Raw genomic sequence first — 15,000 nt, 5'->3', positions numbered from 1 at the left:
GAATCTAATAACAAGACACGGTTTTAACACCTTCTCCCTTCCAACCTTTATTGTAAATAACAAAAGGAAATTGAAGAACGTGTTTGTTTTAACAAGTGAACTGTCGTACTCTGGGAAAGACACGTATTAAAAATATGTTGGCCAGAAAACTCGTTCTTCGAATATCCATCATTTTAAATGGCCCTCATCTTGACAAAAACCTTCAAACCTGGAACCTTATATATATATATATATATATATATATATATATATATATATATATATATATATATATATATATATATATATATATATATATATATATATATATATATATATATATATATACATATATATATATATATGAATATAATAAATAAACAAACAAACAAACAAAAACATTTTAAAAGAAAACAAAAAAGAGACCAAATCATGTTTATTTAATTTATCTATATTCAAATAATACAATATTTGTCAGATGTAACTCTGCCGTAAAGCCCGTATCTTCGAAATTGGGTCAAATAGACATTTTTATATCATTGTGATCAGAAAGGCACCCTGTTGTTTTTTGTTATGTTTTTAAGGGTTTTACGGCGCTTGCAACACATTTAGGTTATATCAGCGCCAGTAAAAAGGAAGAAAATGGGATAGTAAAAAGTTCTAGAATTACAATTAAAGCACCAAAGAAAAAGTAAGACGTAGGGGAACTGGGAACAAATAGGGATCAGATGTAGATTCCAAGAGCATACCACCAATGTACTTAGTTTGAGATCACCTATAAGTCTCATCTGCATCTACTCACAAAATCTTAAAAGTCAATTCTTAAAAATAATAATAAATTAAAAAACACTGTATGATGGTATTTCTATCAGCAGATACCGCGACAAAACCCCGTAACTCCAATTATACTGGGGTTGAGAAGTGAAATGGTTTCAATTCAAAACAAAACAATTTTTAAATGACCTCCGCGTTTCAGCTCGATTGAAATTCCAGTTATTTCAAAGGAAACATTTTTATCGTGGTTTTGGATTCATCAATTTCAATATTTTAAAACTACGCTGAAAAATAAAATCAGAACCTAGAGAGATATTGGAAATTTCATTTTTAATTTATGTATTTATTATCTATCTTAATATCTATTTATTTCCTTTTGTTATTTTACCTCATCATCGTTATTTCATTTATTTACTTATGTATTATTTTTTTTTTTGGTCTGGGTATCAACAACAATCTCTTAATAAAACAGCCAATTATTTTTTCAAAATGAAGTCCACTTTTTATGGTAAAATATCCTAATTCAGGACAGTCAACGTGTTTCATAACATAACCAAAACCCACAAATGTGTAGAAAAACAAAAGCACACGAAATCAATGCAAATAGAGCAGCGTGTGAACACACAATTTAGTACAGAGGACTGACGGATCAGTGTTTATCCTGTGTAATATTGGAATGAGGCATGAATCATCAACAAATACTCGTAAGAGCGCTTCTATTGGATTACAGACCAAAATAAACAAAACAGATCACGTTGACAGAAAGAGATATATTATAAGAGATAGACAAATAGCGTGATAGGTGGGTGTACATAGATACATAAATAAATAGATAGATAGATAGATAGATAGATAGATAGATAGATAGATAGATAGATAGATAGATAGACAGACACGACACAGACAGAAAGAGAGATAGAAAGATATATATATATATATATATATATATATATATATATATATATATATATATATATATATATATATATATATATATATATATTATTGTAATATTTACCACGATGTTGGAGTCAGTCTACATCGCTGTTTCAGGCCTGACTCCAACATCGTGGTAAATATTACAATAATAATAAGTCGCTCCATCGTCACATGTCGAGCACTATTCGCACCATATTTGTATCCAACACGATTCAATATATATATATATATATATATATATATATATATATATATATATATTATATATATATATATATATAATAAGAGAAGAGAGAGAGAGAGAGAGAGAGAGAGAGAGAGAGAGAGACAGAGAGAGAGAGAGACAGACGAAGACAGACATATAAATAGATAGATAGATAGATAGATAGATAGATAGATAGATAGATAGATAGATATATAGATAGATATATAGATAGATAGATAGATATATAGATAGATAATTGGCAGACATGCATAAAGTAGGTATGATTGTTTACTCCTTGTAAATGTTTCGACACACAATCGATAGGAGAACATTATTACAACAAGGGCTTTTAGTAAAAGGGCTATTCTCATGTCATTAAACCCCACTACGTCAACACGACGGCGGTTGGGACCAGGCAATCTCCTAAACAAATCAAAAAGTGGGACTATAATGAATATTGCATGGTAGCATGAAAAAGGCCCTGTAAAAGGAGTCAATTGAATTTTTGGTTTTTGAATTCTGATTATATTACAGTTATATTATGATGTATTCATTTCCTACCCTCCCCCTCTCTCCCTATTCTCCCCAACCAAATATCTCTTTCTCTCTCTCTCTCTCTCTCTCTCTCTCTCTCTCTCTCTCTCTCTCTCTCTCTCTCTCTCTCTCTCTCTCTCTCTCTGACTGGAAAATGAAACCAATATTTCTCTTGTACAGAGAGATAAAGATATCGGTGAGTTATCAACAAGAAAGTATAACACACATGAGATTTATATTATGTCTACCAAATCTTTTAAAAATGTTAAATAATCAAGCACATTTACTTTCAAGAACTAAAATTTTAGGCCCATACTTTATCTATGTTCGCTTCTATAATCGGAACATTGGCAAACTGCTATGAATACTAAGAATATATTGACAATTGACCGACAGCAAGACTAAGTCCTTAGAGACTTAACTCTCAATTTTCTGGAAAATAGACCATGGAGGATTCGTGGGGAAAATTCTTTAAAAAAAAAAAAAAAGAAAGAAAGAAAGGGAGGTTCGCTGTCCTATGAGAAATCCAAGTGACCAGCAAGAACGGTATCTCCTAGTGCAAATGATTCGCTTCATTGACTGGAACATGTCACTCCAAATATTCAATGATTACTTTTCGATAGAGAATGGAAACGGACTGGCTCAAATATTACTGAGATACAATCTATATGGACGAAGTACACACATTTAGCAATAATAAGAAACATTTAGAAATAATATACATAAGAGCATAATTACGTTTCTGATGTCCCCTTTTTGTGCCAGAAAAACACGATACATACTAGGGACAAAATGAAAAGAAAATCAAAAAAAATATACTGCCATGTTGATTTAATGAAAAAAAAATTAAAAAGCAAGCGGCGAGAGAGAAAAAAATGGAAGGAAATCTGAAATTTTCAAGAAACAAACTGTGAAATATTTTGGATAAAGCTCATGACCAATTGTGACACAGGTCACCGTATTGAAAGGCTCTAGACGTTCCATTTGACAGCACAACAGCTATATATGTATGTATACCTCTTTCAACAAACGGGGGGTCGAAGGATAAGAAAGGGGACACCTTTTACACTGTAAACAATGAGAATTATCGCATGGATAAGCAACACATTCCCTCCACAAAATTGCCGACGTTGGCATTTAAAATACACATTGCGAAATCACTATACCCTTACCTAAGAAAACATAAGAAAACAAATGTATACGGGGGTGTTGTAGGGGAATGATGAAGATTTCACATTTCTCCCAGCAGTCTTTAGCATTATAACTAATTTTCATTATAAGTCATCAAATCTGATCAATTTTGTACTTATCCGAACCAGCGACCAGCTAAGCTCTAGACCCTCGGTCCGTTTAATATGTAAAGAAATATATTAAAATGTTGATCTCGCTGTTTGGGTGCGCGGCGTTGTATTTTTAAGGAGCAAATATGTTTGACAATATGAGGATAGAATACAAGCCCATTCTGACAATTGTCTGACAATCGAATATGAAATAAAATCGGCAGTGCTTTTAAATAATGAAATAGGTTTAGGTAAGAAGCAAATTAAATCTGTCAGTGATGCAAAGAAAAACAATCTGATAAAAAAGTGATATTTTACAATGACAGACGAAGTAAAAAAGAAAAAAAATCTTTAAAAAACATTAACATTAACAACCTCACTTTACTTCGGATGAGAGCTGTCAAAATTGAGATAATCCCGTTGATTTCCATGAATTTATTTGCCACTTATTTAAGATGACTCCTTTGGAATCAAGGCATCAATGCCCATATTTCTTTTTGAAGTCAATTTCAACCTTTATCACGACTATCTTAATTATCTGCAATTACAGCGCGAATTCCCTGCTGCCAACACTATTTATAAACCACATGAATAATTGCTGATAATTTTACATTATATGAATTCTGCACAGTACACGTTCTCGACCTGTAATACATTATTTATAATCACTACACATTGGCATTCTACTGTTTTCAGCACGCGCTAAATATGACCTTTGCCCTCTCGAACAACAGTTTACGTACCACTGTTCTATGATCATGGTGAAGATGGCGATGATGATGGTGATCATGATGACGACTACAATGCCGGTTGACTATTCCAAAATATGCCATTATTTCAGTTTATGTCATTATAGATTATATAATACAGCTGATGATCTTCTCATCTGTACAGTGATCACGGGTGTGAATTGAAAACAAAAGTTTCGAAGACTTTAGAGTGAAACTCAGTCAGGCAATTTCAGAAACAAAATGGCATTCTGCTAAATCCTAAAGAACTGTGTTACTCCATTAGGACAAAAACCTCACAATCTTATCATTTTGTCACATAAAATGTAAGGGCCTCTAAATTCCATAATTTGGACAAAAGTTATGAGTGGCGATCCATTCACAGCAATGGAGGTAGAAAAATTATGATGAGTGAATGGATGGGAGGAATGGCACAATAAATGAATCTAAGAATGGACAGATTGACATATAAACTTTGAGACGATGATAATAATATAATATGCTCTGGCGAATAAGTGATAGAGTGGCTGGATGGATAGATAGATAAATAGACGCATGGACGGACGGAGGGATTGATTATTGAGTGGAACGAATGATTTTAAAATTGGATGCATCGGTATAATCTGTAAGTATTAATAAAATCCGGATGGAGGGATGGAAGAACAGATGGAATGATGGATGGCTGGCTGGATGGAATGGTCGGATCGACATAAACTGTTTTGATCTTGATAAAATAATATGGCAGGACGGATGGATAGAAAGAAGGGTGGGTGGTGGATAAATGGTTGTATGAATGTATGGAAGGATGAAAAGCACTTTGAATGAAATTTTTATCATGACTATTTAAAAACTGGCTTGAGAATGTCTCAATAAAAACATTTTCTGATAGTTATTCTTTTAAATTTGCCATGACTACATAAAAAAGATCAATTTTGTAATGAGTCCTCCGTTTTACCGTTACCGAGGCTATTCATACAGAATATGTATGTATGTATGTATGTATGTATGTATGTATGTATGTATGTATGTATGTATGTATGTATGTATGTATGTATGTATGTATGTATGTATGTATGTGTATAAAAATGTATATAAAATATTCGAAAAAATTATTTACTATATATATATATATATATATATATATATATATATATATATATATATATATATATATATATATATATACTTAATGTACATTATTATTATTACATTTGTATTATTATTATTATTATATGCAGACGAACTTTTGATGATGGATTACATAATATATATCCTATTGAATATAAATATATGTATAACCTGAAGGCCCGAGATATTCCTCATTGATGTCTGATTAAAGAGACTTTCACTAATCTAATTGTAAAAGGATAAAAGCTGTTCTTGTACGTCTTAAGGGAGTTTTTTTTTTTTTTTTATGAACTCTCACAGGGATAGGCAATTACGACTTAACGCATAGCATAGGGCAATCGTTTATATTTTAGACCTCGAGTTTTTGTGAATTGATAATATTTGCCTCATCATTTCTAAATCGCAACAGGAGTTCAGTCTTCTCGTGATTCAATTTCATTTTAAATGGATCCATCAAACATTTCATTTCTCTAAGTCTAAGACCAGATATCAAGAGTCGTTTGAAATAAGTGTAAAATTAATTCTTTTTCTATGTACAGGTAGAACTAAATAGGGAGGGAGGGAGGGAGGGAGGGAGGGAAGGGATTAATGATGAATGAATAGAGGGAGCTTGGAAGGAATGATGCGTATAATTTGTCTTGAGTAAATTCCTTAACAGTTGTTATGAAATATAAATAACGTTAATTCTTTCAGTACCAAGATAATCGTCTAGATAGGGGATGGGGGGGGGGGGGGGTAGCGAGAGAATGGATAGATAACGTTTGGGAGGAATGCTGGATGTATCGTAAGAGTACATCAGATGGAGAGAGAGGGAGGGGGCGTTGAAGGGAAATGAGATGGGATGGTTTATTGGAGGGGCCAGTCATCATTGGAGGACTTAACACAAGAGCAGGGAAGGGCCGGGTTGAGGATAAATCGATAACCGAAATCGAATGCCGGGGAGGAATCGTGCACACTCAGAGAATTGTTAACGGGCCACCCCCCATGGGGACAACAGGAATAGCAACAACAGCACAGACGAAAGCAGTGACTAGTTACTCGTAAGTATTCGGGTCTCTACGTCCCCAGTATAACCCCCGAAATAAAGTAATAAATAAAAAATAATCGAGTAAATCAGGAAAAATTGCTTTAAAAAAAAGAGAGAAGCCGTGGCTCGCTGTGCTTCGTTGATCGATACTGTTTATTTGGGACGACGCTGGACGAATATAATTGGGCGGGGGAAAGCAAACGTGCTTATGAAGACGAAGAGGCATGTAATGTTGTGTGTTTTCTTTTCCTCATCCGTAGAGCGGGAGAGGAAGAGCTAGCGTGGATGGTGGTCCTATAATCTTTTCAATTGAGCTATCCAGTATCGCATGATCGAAAAATTGCATCTTTATCGAAGTATAATCGTTAGGTATCAGTAATCAAAATACCAATGGGAGACTTTTTTTTTAAAAGGGGAAAAAAGAACTGAAAGAATACAGAAAAGGAGATGGAATCTAAAATAAAAAAAGGAATGAATATTTTTTTTAACCCGCAAAATTAAGGGAGAGAGAGAGAGAGAGAGAGAGAGAGAGAGAGAGAGAGAGAGAGAGAGAGAGAGAGAGAGAGAGAGAGTGAGAGAGAGTGGGAGGAAGGGGCGTGGAATTCAAGCCTAATTAATCTAACAACCGTCTTGTTCATCCCGTAGGTGCTTAGAGATGGAAAGGATTCGGAAGTCTATTGTACAGTTTTAAAAAACAAAAGACAAAAACAGCTTGCTTAGCCAGTGGACATGGCTGATTCGGGGCTTCCAATATAGCTTAAGGGCAGAAACGAGATTTGATTCATTAAGACGTACAGAGCTCGTGAATAATTTTATATATGCCATTGAGGGAAAAGAGGCACAATTTAAAAATAGCAAATAATTAAATAAATAATTAAACACAACAGACCCATGGTTCCGTTTATATTTTTATGGTGATGAAGGCAGAGATTTACGATGATGATGTTGATGAAGATGAAGATATAATGTTTGTTTCTGTGTGTGTGTGTGTGTGTGTGTGTTTGTGTATGTATGCATGCATTATGTATGTATGCATGCATGCATGCATGTATGTATGTATGTATGTATGTATGTATGTATGTATGTATGTATGTATGTATGTATGTATGTATGTATGTATGTATGTATGTATGTATGTATGTATGTATATTATATATATATATATATACATATATATATATATATATATATATATATATTATTATATATATATATATATACAAACACATACGTGTGTATGTGTGTGTTGAATAAGAATATACCCTTCCCGTTCGACAAACAGATCCTTTAATAGTAGCTCCATTTTACGAAGACCATATACATACAAACACCCGTGTAATATGCGATTGGGTCAACCGAAGTTTTAACTCACATTGTAATTGGTAAGCTAACGATATTATAATAACACCAGATGTTCAAGTCGTGTCAAATAAATACCATGATCCCATTTGTCTATTTTAATATTTTATGTGTATAATGTATGACACATATTGCGCGTATGAAATACCAGAATTGTTTTATAGTATTACTACACACAGACAGCAAGCTCAGATATGTTTTATCATGCAACAAAAATATGGAACAAGATCACGATTCCTAATTTATTTATTTATCTATTTTTCTTTCTTTTGGTTACTAGAACGAAGTGTTTTTATGATGAAAATATGACTATGATTAAATGCAATGCGTTTTGACATTGGGAGTTTAGAAAAAAATTTAATTCGTTTAGGGTTATTAGCAATCGTATAATTATCCCAACAAGTTGTTGCACTACGGGTAAATAGAATACGTATAATGGGATTTTAACTCTGGAATGCTGGTTAAAGAGCAGATAAAACACATTTGTTATTGGTTGCCCAAATTTGTAGACCTAAACTTCCAGGCAACTGACACCTAAGAAACGTCTCGAGACCTCCCAACATGTTCCGACTGGACGTGCAGCACACAATATTAGATGGGGTAAGACGATTTTTTATAGTAATCGCGGCCACAGATTAACATGACAGGGCTTTAAATAACTTCTGATACTGTGGGAAATAGACCTGGAGGAATATGATGTTATGAACCGAGATGCATGGAGATGTAGCATTCATTATGGCAACCCTGCAAAATGCGAGGAAAGCTGAAAGAAGAAGACTGTGGTAAATACCATAACGATTACAGCATTCGACTCTTTTCAAGTGGAGTTGTGCATATGAATAAGTCGTGGAAACCGAAATAATGTTTATCATTATTCAAGTCCAATTCTCGGAGCCTTAAACATTTTTTATTATTCGTCTTCTACGGAAAGACTCCGAAATCTAAGAGGTCCGTCAGAGGGTGGAGAAATTGGCTAATGATTTGAGTGATTGGCTCATTGCAAGACATTTTTGAACGTTTGTCAGGCCATGGTCAGATCTCCAAAACTAGCATATCGCATCTGGATTTTTAAAAGGAGACGCTGCTATTTTAAAGACAGTATGTTCTTGGAGAAAGAGATCGTTGAGATCGAAAACATAGAAAAGAGATTGATGTTTGTTTTGGAGGAGTCAACTGCAGTTGGTTAAAGTAAAGGTGTAATCACGGAGGCTTGAAATGCAGCCACACGTACCGACGTTTAAATACCAATTAATGGGATGATGAATCATCATTAGTAAAGCGTGAGCACACCCAGCAACTCATAGTGTACACATTGATTAGCAACGCAAATCGAACCGCTCTCAACACACTTTACACATCTATGAATAATATGAAAATTATGCCTGGCCTTCGAGTCAAAACAACATGGAAACGGATGTTACAAAGTATGAGTCAAAATATAGGAGGAAATTCTTTTTTTAAATTTGTGAGTTCACATTTTTAAGTGGTTAATAAATCGACGCAGAGTTAAATGGAACCATAAAAAAAAAGAAACTCTCTTATATAATGAGTAATTGATTGTTTATGATAAGAGATTAATCATAAGAGAGAATCGGGTTTCAATGAACACCATCACTAAAATAGACCGATCACAAAACAGTCAAAGATGAAGTAATTATTCTATAATATCGTGTAAATATTTTGTCAACAAACAATATGAAAAGATCAAACGACCTCTTTCCTGAACATTTGAATCATAAATCATTGATGCAGCAAGGAGAAAATAATGGACGTGGGTGCCATACGGCTTTACGCTTGAATTCACCCCAGAATAACAAAAAAACGGGGGAAAATACACCAAGTAAGCAAGTTGCAAAGATTGTAAATATCACAACCAAAAAAAAAAATTAAAAAAAAATAATAATAATAATAAATAAATAGTCAAACTCTCCCTTACCAGAACTTTGTCGGGCATTAACAAGTGGACGGATTTTCAAAAAGACAACAACTGAATGTGTGCAAATAATGAAGCGGCATTAATTCAATTTAGGCGTTTCCATGGCCAGTCTTAAAATTCAATGGGTATTTGAGCGGTCTGCAAATGAAGCAAACGATTCTTTAAGCTGTGGTTTCCTTTCGGGTCAAGAACGATTTTAATCTCAATTGTTTTCAATTTTGCTCGTGTTTTTCTCATGACAGATTGATCTACGACCATTCGTGAAAATGTAAAAGAAATCAATAATTTATATCTTCTATTTTCTTTTCATTGTGGTATTTTATTGATCAAACCCTGGACAGCTTTGAGATCTCTTAGACGATATACGAGGAAAACGCAGATGTATTGTTTTACACAAAACTGCCAACAGGCCAGAGACAACAGCCGGTATCCAATGACAAACAAATGCAAAAATAAGAAGCGTATACTCTGGCTTCAACATCACCAATATTTGGTCTCAACATGAGAGAACAACAACCAAGATTTCGAGAATATATTTTATAATATTAGCAATAATCCTCTCCAAATCATACAATAATATGAACCCCTAGAAGAAGTGGGGACGTTTGACCGTGTGGTCTATACAAGTAAACGGACAGGCAAGGATGTAACATCAACAAGTGACAACACTCCGTGCTAATTTCATCTCCTATAACATCCTGGATGTCGACAGATAGACAGACTCTCTGCAGTTTTCGTATACAATTTTAAGTTCGTAATGCTCCATGCTTCAATGAAAGGTAAACAAGCGCACCATCAATACATTTGTTTACGTCCATAAGCATTAACAAGATTTATGGCTTATGTGATGGTGTAATGCCAATAATGATAATTTAAAAAATACCCAGTCAACGCACAATAAGGAAACCAATTCGACAATTATTGAAGCCCCCCCCCCCCCCGGCCCCTCCCAAATAATAAATAAAATTCGTGGAATTCTTGAGGTGGTCGAAGATCAAGAAGCCACAGAAAAAGATGGAAACGTGAGCAAATGGGCAAAAGCAATAAGTGAGATTAGTGATACTCTTGGTAACAATCTGAGAAGGCAGCCCGGGGACGAGTGAAATGGTGAAACATCATCGATGGCCCAAGCTTCGATTTCACGTCTAGCGAACCATTTCTAATACAGAAGACTTCATCTTTAAGCAAAAATAGCGAGCAGAAATGTGGGGCCCAATAAACCGTAACCAGCTGGTTGATTGTATAATGCCCATTCATCCACTACATCCCACAAAGGATATGATACATCATAACAAAATGTTTGCACGACTTCATACTCATCATTTTAAAATCTGAAAAGATCTCTATCTTACACCAGTGCCCACTCCCCAATTTCTCAATTTGATACTCGTCGTATACAAAATTAGAAGGAGTATACAAAATCACACCGAGAAAAAGCAAAACAATTTTTTTAATGTAAATAATAATAATAATAATAATAATAATAATAATAATAATAATAATAATAATAATAATAATAATAAAATAGAAAAATAAAACAAGCATATAATGCTGACATATTATGCCCATTTAAAGAATGAAAAAAAAAAACTCAGATACTTAACAGCAAGGCATAAAAAGCGTCAACAATTTCATTACCGGTAACAAGCATTCTTCAAATGGCAGTTATGCTTTGAGTATAAAATTAATATAAAAATCATCATCATCATCATCATCATCATCATCAATCATCATCATCATCATCATCATCATATTATTATTATATTATTATTATTATTATTATTATTATTATTATTATTATTATTATTATTATTATTATTATTATTAGATTCATCATATTTTTATGAACTCCCTTTCCATGTAACATACCGATATAGACGTCTTCCCTAAATACATTCACATACCAGTAATATACAAAAAGACAAAAATACCCAAAACAAAACAAAACAAACAAACAAAATTAATAAAAATATATAAAAGTATTCAACGGCAATAAGATGTGAGAAAAATAAAAAATAGTCCAAACCTGTTATAATTACTGGGTCCTGAAATACACAAAATGCAAATCTGAAACAAAACAAATAGTTTTGATTTTCGAGATAGAAGATTTTTCCACTTTAAAAATCCAAAAGAAGCAACAAAGTGTGTGTGTGTTTTTTTTTTTTTTAAAGACTTAGTTTATAGCGTCGTCAGCATTAACGAATATCACACTAGTACCAGTCAGTATGCCGAACCGACGATCCGTTCGTAAAAAAAAAACTTGTGGAACGCGCCCGCTCGCCGTACGTACGTATACTCTATTGTGGATGAATGGCGAACTCTCTTTTTCCTGGTTCCACAGTGACAGTGACAGTGTCTCGCACACACAAGCCCACAGTCACAGCCAGCGACGGACGGACTCGTGATTTTGGACTAGTTGTCATCATACCTCGCTATTGATGTGGATCGACACTCACGGACGCGAGAATAGCTCTCGGCTGAAATTTCGATCACTAAATTATGAAGGAACTATAATATTGTAAGCTACATAAGACTTATTCAATATCGCAGAAGTCCATTATACGCTATCACTTCACTAACTACTGTAAACTTAGATTTTAAAAAAGAAAATTAAATTTTGAAAAAAGAGTGATAAGACATTATCGTTTATAGTAAACTTGCTGGCTTAAAATGAATGATCTTATGTTTTATAGTTAATGTTTTCGTGGGTTTTAAGGTGCTTGCAACGCCTTAAGATAATTTCAGCGCAGTAAAAAGGGAAAATGCTAGGGGAGTAGTTGTAAACGTTAAAAGCATTAAAGAAAAGGTAAGACAAGGGGGACTGGTTCAAATAGGGAATAGAAGATTCACATCAATGTGTCTATCTAGCCATTAACTAAATAAAGGTCCCATCTAGGCACATGCAAAGGATCCCGCTATAAAGGATGCATTCAAATGTTTACAAATACCAATAAATATATTCAAAACAAGACTAAAAGTACATAACAGAGATGTTATGTTCAGAAGGGGGCGGGGGGGGGGAATTATCATTTTCAACAATTAAAAAGAAATTAATTGATTTAAACAATAATAAATCTAAACAAAAAATATTTTTTTTAAAAACTCTATAATTTAACTACCTCCCTCTCATCTAAGAACCCCCGCCTGAACCAGGAAAATATGAGAAATGTAAATCCAGAACGAAGGCGAGAGCAAATTGGAAAGGGATAGATGACACAGCAAGAGTGACCTCTCCGCCCAGCATGGGAGATCAAAGACTCCACCTCAATGAATGATATTAGGCCAGCGACATCAAATATTATCGTTCATAATAAACATGCCCGTCTAAAATACATGAATAATCTTAGACCCGTGATGATGCTTTTGTTTTTCCTCCAGAGGAATACGACATCGTCGTCGGTCCCATGAAATCTTAAGAATCATGATATTATTACGTTTAATCAGACGGTTTTAGTAACACAATTAAAGTTATGTACGCCGGGATTATGAGACAGATTATTGAATGAGATGTCGTTATTGATGAGAAAATAATCAAAGCATCGGCAAGATGACCACTCAATATTACGCTTCAACAGTTGTAACGTCACTTCCCAGGTAATGACGCATGGTAACAGTAACTGACTCTAAACTATCGGAGCAATGGCGGACACCCTTATGAAATATTTCTCCGACGAGCATAAAAGCGTATGCGGAGGGAAAAAACCCCATTATAAATCTGATCATGTTTCGACTTTTACACATTCTGATCACAAGACATATGAAAAGTTCTAGCCAGCATGAAGAATAAAAGTACAGATTTTCTTTGTTTAGAACCACGATGGCCGCCGTTGCTGGGCGACGTGACATCAGACTATATTGAATCCAATTCTTATTTCAAGACAGTATACAAGAGTATATAACAGTTTTATAACAATAAAACGAATTTCGCAAAATGAGTCTAGACATGCCAAAAGCATATTATTAGATAAGACATAATAATGCTCAAGCACATACAGGTTGAATTAAAAAAGATCCTTTAGAGCTTCGGAGCCATGTATGAAAACATACCATATTTAACCCCGGTTTCTGTGGCGTGAAATAGAGACGGTTTCTGTTCAGCCAATTACTTACTACTGTTAAATATTAGTAATATTACGCTTGCACATTCCGTCGACCATAAATCAACGACACACTCACTTCACAGCCGAGTGGGGTTTTTTTTTTTACGCATTGCAAAATCAAACCAAAATGATGAATTGCACTAGATATATTAATTTATGCTCATATTCATTCATTTATAGCTGCATCTTAACAAAGCCAAATTGTCATTATACATCACAATGATGTCCTGTGATTTCACCGTCGGGGTCTCTTTTAGAATTGTTATTCAAATTAGTCGAGTTTCAATGAGGACTGAGAGCATAATAACAACGTTATCATAATATCGCAACAACCGTGACACTGGATAGCTTGACAATGGAGGAAATTTGAAGTTTTAAAAATAAATGTCCAAGTACAAAAGAAAAAAAAAATCCCCCCCCCTCACCCCCCCCCCCCCCCCCAAAAAAAAAAACCCCAAAAAAACTACAAAACAAACAAACATTGTTGAAGCGATTAATTGGTATCCTTCATCCTTACTAAAATTAGCCACGATCATTATAAACTGTAACTACTGTAACCCGGTGTGTCAATTTGCCAATATGTCGGGATGACTTTCAAGTAGAAAATTGGGCCTTAGGTCAAAATGATCATAATTTTAAAAAATTAACTTTTCTAATGTTTAAAGAACTAAAAAAAAATAATACAAAACAAACAAATACACACAAACACACACACACAAACATACACATACACACACGCACTCTCCCCGTTCATAATTACTCAATTTCATAAATTACAAATTGAATTATAAGCATCGGGTACGCCATGGCATGATACCGTTTTGAAACAATTGGTCACAATTAGATTTTCAAATCTCCATTTTAAAAAATGTTCATTTCCCCCCCCCCCCCCCCCCTTTTTTTTTCCCCGTCCCCAAACAATTTCCACGAATGTCCGTTAGAATAAATCAACTAACTAACTGAGCTGTGAAACTAAGGACCACGGCCTAGACGATTGATTGATCAGCCATG

At 34.1% G+C, this 15,000-nt stretch overlaps 1 protein-coding gene across 3 annotated transcripts in view; it reads right to left on the bottom strand.

The window, feature by feature from the left end:
• LOC144962964 (ras-related protein Rab-3-like) overlaps positions 1–15,000 on the bottom strand; it is an 83,617-nt gene that overhangs the window by 53,669 nt on the left and 14,948 nt on the right. Inside the window, exon 2 of one of the 3 annotated variants that reach the window (XM_078896447.1) lies at positions 11,916–11,956. The exons of 1 other annotated variant lie outside the window; for it this stretch is intronic. The gene's annotated coding sequence lies outside the window, so the exon portion shown is untranslated. Of the gene's footprint in view, positions 1–11,915; positions 12,269–15,000 lie in introns of those variants that run through there. One more of the 3 variants, XM_078896446.1, reaches the window with a different exon arrangement.

Source organism: Berghia stephanieae, chromosome 1 (assembly GCF_034508935.2).
Source record: "Berghia stephanieae isolate SIO BIC M18660-M18661 chromosome 1, UCSD_Bste_1.3, whole genome shotgun sequence".
NCBI lineage: Eukaryota > Metazoa > Mollusca > Gastropoda > Nudibranchia > Aeolidiidae > Berghia > Berghia stephanieae.
The sequence above is the reverse complement of the archived record's forward strand: the minus strand, read 5'-3'. Positions and strand labels throughout refer to the sequence as shown.